At 45.3% G+C, this 8,006-nt stretch overlaps 1 pseudogene; it reads left to right on the top strand.

The window, feature by feature from the left end:
• Window positions 1-364: 364 nt before the first annotated feature.
• On the top strand, window positions 365-7,798 carry LOC113902100 (annotated as a pseudogene).
• Window positions 7,799-8,006: the final 208 nt, after the last annotated feature.

Here is an 8,006-nt window from a genome sequence, read left to right as displayed (position 1 = left end):
TCACGGGCCTGAGCAGAGTCCTGATGGTTCAGGGGGAGGGTGGAGAGGGAGCCCTCCCTAAGAAAGGGCTGCTGGGAACTCTTAGCTCGGTTCCTTAAGCTGCAGGACTGCGTGTACCTCTCCTCCTGTGACTCTCGGCAACCTGTGGTGGGATGAGAAAAGGGAGAGGATGAATCAGACCAAGGCCGCCTGAGCTCAGGCTGGAGGTGCAGGGAGCAGGACGGGGCAGAGTGGGGCTGGTGCTGCTGAGAGAGCTGCAGAAACGGGGCTTCTCGGGATCTGGGCCGGGGAGATGAGGAAGGGCAGCAGGGCCCCTGAAGGGAGGGGCATGCAGCGGAGCAGTGGACATGCAGGGAGGAGAGGGATGTGGTCAGAGGTGGAGTGTGGACAGTTACGGGAGCTGGGAAGTGTGGGTGATGCAAAGCGGCCCCACTCGCCACGATTAGAGAAAGCTGCGTGCAGCAGCAAAGACCCAGGGAGGGCAGCAAAAAGTAAGTGAACGGTATAGTGTTTGCACACAACCCCTGTATACACCCCTGCACACTGTGAGTCATCTCTGCATTACTTACAAGCTTAATACAATGTACAGGTTTTGTGGACAGTTGCTGGAGCACAGAAAATTCAAGTTTTGCTTTTTGGAAATTTCTGGAATTTGGGGGGGATATTTATGATTCAGTTGGTCGAATTCAATGATGGGGAACCAATAGATATGAGCACCAACTGCATATTAACACCACTGAACTATATACTTAAAAATGGTGAAGATGGTCAATTTTGTTTTGTGTGGATTTTTTTTCACCACACACACAGACCCAAAAAAAAACAAAAACAAAAATTCTCAGAGAGATCTAAGAAGAATATCCCACGATCTTGAGCAGAAAACACAATATGATAAAGGTTTCACTTCTCCCCAGAGGAACACAATGCAAGCCCAACACAGTTTTTCACGGAAGTTGAAAGGCTGGTTCTAAAATGTATATGGGAATGCAAAGCGTCAAGAATAACCAGGATCCTCCTGAGGAAGCCACAATTGTGTAAGACATTATAGATTGCTGTATGTATGCCCTCTCAATTAATCCTTATGGCAAAAGAGTCATTCCCTGTTTTACATATGAGAACACTGAGGTTTGCAGAGGTTAGTGACTCACCCGGGGCACACAGCAGGGGCAGGTGGCACTTGAACACCCTGGTGAGTTCCATATGTCTCACTCACATACACACACACACACACACACAACACACTCACACACAACACACTCACACATACACTCACACACACACGGAGATGGGGGGCACCAGCTCACACCCGTTGGGGCTTGTGTGCTGTGCTTAGTTGCTCAGTCATGTCTGACTCTTTGCAACCCCATGGACTGTATCCCTCCAGGTTCCTCTGTCCATGGGATTCTTCAGGCAAGAATACTAGAGTGAGTTTCCTTGCCCTCCTCCAAGGGATCTCTCTGACCCAGAGATTGAACCCAGATCTCCTGCACTGTAGGCGGATTCTTTAACATCTGAGCCACCAGGGAACCCCTTGAGCCGAAGCAGGTCTGAACCAACCTTGGGGCAGATTTGAGCCTCTAGCCCGGCGTCGGTCCTGGTTCAGTGGGTCTCTGGGGGCTGTCGAGGTCTCAGAGTGATGTGGTCTGCATCCTCCTTGGTCTCTCATCGCTTTTCTGATGAATTTTGTTGTGGTCAAGTTCCTTTAACTGCTTTGCCCTTCAATTTCTGTAAAATGGAAAGAATCATCCCTAACCCCACGGGTGGTTTGAAGATTAAATTAAATAACACTCAGATCACAGTCAGAGAAGGCAATGGCACCCCACTCCAGTACTCTTGCCTGGCAAATCCCATGGATGGAAAAGCCTGGTAGGCTGGAGTCCATGGGGTCGCGAAGAGTCAGACACGACTGAAGTGACTTAGCAGCAGCAGCAGCAGATCACAGTGTCTGAACCTGGAGAAGCATTCAACAAACGTCAAGGACTAGTATCATTTATTATTTAAATGCATCATTTAGAACCACGATTGTGTAAGACATTATAGATGGCTGTACACATGCCCTTTCAGTTAATCCTTTCAACAAAGGAGTCATTTCCTGTTACACATCTGAGAACACTGAGGTTTGCAGAGGTTAGTGACTCACCCCGGGCACACAGTAGCAGCAGGTGCACTTGCAACATGGTAGTGAGTTCTCCTTGGATTCTGTTTCTTTGCCATCTTCTCCTCATATCAAGTGCAGCCCTGTGAGGTGAGCTGCTCTTGCTTCGGCCCATGGAGGCATCCTGCTGTCTTTCCTCCACTCTGTTTTCTCTGCGTGTCAGGACTTACCCTGTATAGCTCTTTATTCTTGCCTTTTAAAATTTAACATTATAATGTTAGCACATTTCAAAATATTTAAAAAATACAGGCATGCCTCATTTTATTGCATTCCACTTTGTTGCACTTTGCAGATATTGTACTTTTTACAGATAAATATTTTAGAAAACTGACAAATAACTATAGGGGAAAAAAACCCCACTGATGGAGACTTATTTCTTCCCCCAGTGCACTGAGTGGGTGACCTTGAGACAGGCAGTCGTGATTTTTGAGACAGTTATTTATTTTTGATCAAGAGAAATATATGATCTTTGGTGGCTCTGCTTGTCTTCCCAGATGGTTCAGAGGTAAAGAACCAGCCTGTCAATACAGGAGATATAAGAGATGTGGGTTTGATCTCTGGGTCAGCAAGATCCCCTGGAGGAGGGCATGGAAACCCACTTTAGTGTTCTTGCTTGATGAATCCCCACGGACAGAGGAGCCTGGTGGGCTACAATCCATGGGGTCACAAGGAGTTAGACACTACTGAAGTGACTTAGCACGCACGTGGGCCTATGAATGTTGGCGTAGGGGCAGGTCATTGTGACCTCCACCCCAGGATGCAGAGCAGTCCTGCACCCACCTACCCTGTAACTCCTCTGCTGTCCCAGCTGGCACCCCACCCTCACCTTAGCAACTGTTCCCCATGACTGGGGTTTTATCTTTGTGAGAGGAAAAGCACAAAGCTTTTCACAATCTGGACTTTGCCCATCACTTTAGCAAATCATTTGTTTTTATCTTAATCTTGTTTTTTTTTGTTCAAAACTTGGTCCAATGTCATTTCTCTGGAAAGCATCCTTTAACTTCTCTCATTGTCATCTGGTTCACATACTTTCTGGCTCAGACAGTAAAGAATCTGCCTGCAATGCAGGAGACCCGGGTTTGATCCCTGGGTCATGAAGATCCCCTGGAGAAGGAAATGGCAGCTCACTCCAGTATTCGTGCCTGGAGAATCCCATGGACTGAGGAGCCTGGTGGGCTACAGTCCATGGGATGGCAGAGAGTCAGATGTGACCGGTGACTGAGTGACTAACACACTTTTCTCTGGGCTTCCATAATTTCTGTGCGTATTTCTGATCTCTCAATTGTTTTTTGGATTTTTGGTGGCACAGCCTGTGTGATCTTAATTCCCCAACCAGGGGTTGAACCCAGTCCCTTTGCAGTGAGAACTCAGAGTCCAAACCACTGGATCGACAGGGAATTCCCTACCATTATCAGTTTTAATCTGTGTTAGATTTCAAGTTTCTTGAGGGCAGAAATTATGCCTATTCCAATTTGTTTCTCAATTGCCTATTAAATATGCATATATATAACATGTAATTACTTATTATTTGATTCACAGATAAGTAACTAAGAGAGATGCTGAAGAGGGTGACCTGGATTCTCCTAAGACTGGGTGTCTGGTTGCTGGAGTTGAGAAAAAACAAAAGGAACAACATGTAGTCACTTTGAAATATAAGAATTTGAGAAAGCTTCTTAGGAAAAAAAATCAGATCCCATATTTGTTAGCTATTGCAACCCCACACACATGCTCAGGTATTCCTGGACAAGTGTTTTAGCAAATATCACTGCATGTGGTGACAGGAGCCAGAGGGGTTGGGTCAGGAGAGAGGCCCATATTTCTAGTTCTAGAGACAGGCTTGGCATCACTGCCAAAGTCAGTGGGACTGGGTAGTGGGGTTCCAGACCCCTGACCTCAGTTTTAGTCAGAGTTCTACTTTTGTTTCAATTTGAAGAAGGATTTCTACTGCTTAAAAAAATAAAAGCTGGGGGCATCGCAACCTTAGACCAAATAGCAATGCATCCCACGTCCAGGCCAATTTGCCAGCTTCCCCAAGACTTGTTTCCACTGGGGCTTTCTTTAATTAGGCCCTTTTTTCTGGCATTTGATGCTATTCACAGTCAGAATCCACTCTTGTCACACTTTCTTGAATTTCTGCCATGTTCTAGAAACTCTAGTTTGTTCGGACAGTTCTCTGGAGGGTCATTCTGGGAAGGTGCTTTCAGCCAAGTCCTGAAACTCCCTCATCAGGCGACAGACACATCATCTCCCTCAGAGTCCTGCAGTGAGAACCCTGCTCCATGGATAATTGTGTTAGCAATCAATAATCCTTTCACTGAGACTGGTCATTTTTACTCATTTATAGTGTTCATTGTGCAGCACAAAATGATGAGACTTCTAAGTAACAGAAATAATACACCTTGATTCAAAATCAGGTTTGGAATTAGTATTATAATTTAGTAGTGTGCTAAGAAATCTCAATAACCTCAGATATGCAGATGACACCACCCTTATGGCAGAAAGTGAAGAGGAACTAAAAAGCCTCTTGATGAAAGTGAAAGAGGAGAGTGAAAAAGTTGGCTTAAAGTTCAACATTCAGAAAACTAAGATCATAGCATCTGGTCCCATCACTTCATGGGAAATAGATGGGGAAACAGTGGAGACAGTGGCTGACTTTTTTTTTCTGGGCTCCAAAATCACTGCAGATGGTGACTGTAGCCATGAAATTAAAAGACGCTTACTCCTTGGGAGGAAAATTATGACCAACCTAGATAGCATATTAAAAAGCAGAGACATTACTTTGCCAACAAAGTTTTGTCTAGTCAAGGCTATGGTTTTTCCAGTGGTCATGTATGGATGCGAGAGTCGGACTGTGAAGAAAGCTGAGCGCCAAAGAATTGATGCTTTTGAATTGTGGTATTGTAGAAGACTCTTAAGAGTCCTTGGACTGCGAGGAGATCCAACCAGTCCATCCTAAAGGAGATCAGTCCTGGGTGTTCATTGGAAGGACTAATGCTAAAGCTGAAACTCCAATACTTTGGCCACCTGATACGAAGAGTTGACTCATTGGAAAAGACCCTGATGCTGGGAGGGATTGGGGGCAGGAGGAGAAGGGGATGACAGAGGGTGAGATGGCTGGATGGCATCACCGACTCGATGGATGTGAGTTTGAGTGAACTCCAGGAGTTGGTGATGGACAGGGAGGCCTGGCGTGCTGCGATTCATGAGGTTGCAGAGTCAGACATGACTGAGCGACTGGACTGGACTGAACTGAAGTGATGATGAACTCATCATGTCTTTAACCACAGTGTCTTATTCCAAACGAGTGGAGTGGCAGGCGATGGCCTCCAGGGGAGGGTGATGATGGGATGGGAGGACCAGACAGGTTTGGGAGCAGCAGCTCCAGATGAGGAGGAAGAGCAGGTTCCATGGGTGCAAGCTGCCAGCAGGCCTCGGGAGAGGCACCCCAGCAGGAAGTCTCCGGATGTGGAGCAGGTCTGAGTGATGACAAGACCCAGGAGGAGACACTGCTGGGAAGCTGGTGACAGAGTGCAGTAAGGTCAGTGGAGCCGAGGTCAGCTCTCCTGCAGCTGGTCGGATGGGTGACGAGGGGGCTGTGCAGGCCAGTGGCTTTCTCCCCCACTGGGGGGAATCTCCCAGGCTGTAATTGTATCCACCAGCCCCACTTCCTTCTTCACGTTGTTCTTCCTGGAGTCCCCCTGCCTCAGTCCTCTTCTGGCCACTCACCTGTCCACTTTTCGTTCCCACATTTTGTGGATTCAATCTCATCTACTACTGTTTCCAGCTGATCTTTATCCTTGGGGAGTTAGACCTTTAAAAATATAACTCTGTGGTCATTTGAATGGGACTTGGGGAGGAGAGGAGATAAAACACCCATTCAATCTGCCATATTCCCCCCCTTTTTTCAATATCATTAGGCTGAAGGAAAGTGATAACACTGAATAGTGAGACAAAATGGGAGACCCCCTAACTTGTGGCAGGGGTGGTGGGTTACTCCTCCTTGTTAGAAGTCACTGATTTCTTGTTTTGAAGACAGATTGTGGAGACTACTTTGGTGGCCTGGAGGTTAGGACCATGTGCTTCCGCTGCTGAGGGCCCAGGTTTGATCCCTGGTCAGGGAACTAAGATCCCAAAAGGGTGTGGCATGGCAAAAAAAAAAAAAAAAACAGACTCTGAAGAACTGAGATGGACAGAACAAATGTCATAAATGAGATGAGACAAGTCAATGAGGACTCTCTAGACAGGAAATGACCTTGATTATAATTCACTTTGATTATAATTCACTCCTTGTCTTGATGGAAACTCACTACTTCCAAAAAAATGATAGTGGGAAGAATCTCTCTTCCTTTTTATTATTACTTAATAGTTCATTTCCCATACTTCCCTTCTGATTAATACAAAAGGTATTACTAAATACTTAGCTTCCTCCTCGGCTACCGCCGGCAGCTGGACTGCACATGGCGTGCTTCTTTTGCAGACGTGGGGGCTCCTGTAGGCTTGAAGGATGACTTTGAGCCACTGCTCAGCTGTTTCCAGGAGATGGATAGTGTGCACTTCGAGGACTTCTCTGAGCTCTGGAGGAGTGTGAAGTTTGGAACCATCTTCTGTGGTAGAATGAGAAATTTAGAAAAGAGCACGTCTGCAAAAGAAGCTTTGGCTTTGGCTTGGCGATATTTTTTACCTCCGTACACCATCCAGATCAGAACTGGTATTTTGTATCTGCTATATGGATTATATAACACCCAACTGTGTCTGAAGGATTGGGATGAAATTTTAAAATTTCAGCAAGATTTGATAAATGTACAACATTTTGAGGCAGCTTGTATTTTTAGGAAGCTATGACTAGACAGAGCATTTCACTTTACAGCAATGCTTAAATTCCCGTCATACAGAATGAAGAAAAAATTCAACAAGCTGAATTACTGAAGAATTTAAGGACCCAAATGATTGATAATGAAACTTATCACTTATGATGTATTAGAGGAAATGATGAATGTTCATGACCATTATCAGAGAATTAAACATGTAATTTCAGCTGACAAGCCCAATCCGGAAAAATCCCTCAACTTGATAAAGGATGATTTTTTAATAATATCAAGAACATAGCTTTGGAACATCAGCAGTGGCACAAAGACAGAAAGAATCCACCCTTAAAACTGAAAGTTAAAGATGGAGAAGAAAAGAGTGAGAGAAATTCACAACAATCAGAGAGATGTGAAAGGGCAGCATCGTTAACGAAAATAAAATCAAAGGTGTTTTCAGTTGTTCAGGCATTGAGATCAAAAAGGCACCATCAGGTCAAAGGTGACTTTTCTGACTCTGATTCTGCACCCAGTCAAGTACAAACCAAAGCAACTAGGAAAAGAAGAAACAAAGAAACGTTGAAACCAGCAGGAAGTGGAAGTGTCTTCCAGAGCCAGAGGTGACACGCATAAGGAAGATAAATCTTTAAGTTTGAGTATGCCTGTGGTTACAGAAGAGGATGAGGGGAACAAAAGTTTTAGTGAAACAAAGTTCACTGCACCTAAGAGGAGAAGAAAACAGAGAACAAAACCCTGGTGTAGAGTACTTAATATTGAGCTCTGTGACAGAAAAGATTTATATAGGTTCATCTCTACCAATATTTTTGGACACCCAATGTGAAGAGCCAACTCATTAGAAACCTTGATGCTGGGAAAGATTGAAGGCAGGAGGAGAAGGGGATGACAGAGGAGATGGTTGGATGGCATCACTGACTCAATGGACATGGATTTGAACAATTTCTGGGAGATGGTTAAGGACAGGGAGGCATGGCGTGCTGCAGTCGATGGGGTTGCAGAGTTAGACACAACTGAGAGACTGAACAGCAACA

This window comes from Bos indicus x Bos taurus, chromosome 12 (genome assembly GCF_003369695.1).
Source record: "Bos indicus x Bos taurus breed Angus x Brahman F1 hybrid chromosome 12, Bos_hybrid_MaternalHap_v2.0, whole genome shotgun sequence".
Taxonomy (NCBI): domain Eukaryota; kingdom Metazoa; phylum Chordata; class Mammalia; order Artiodactyla; family Bovidae; genus Bos; species Bos indicus x Bos taurus.
This window is presented reverse-complemented; position numbering and strand designations above follow the sequence as displayed.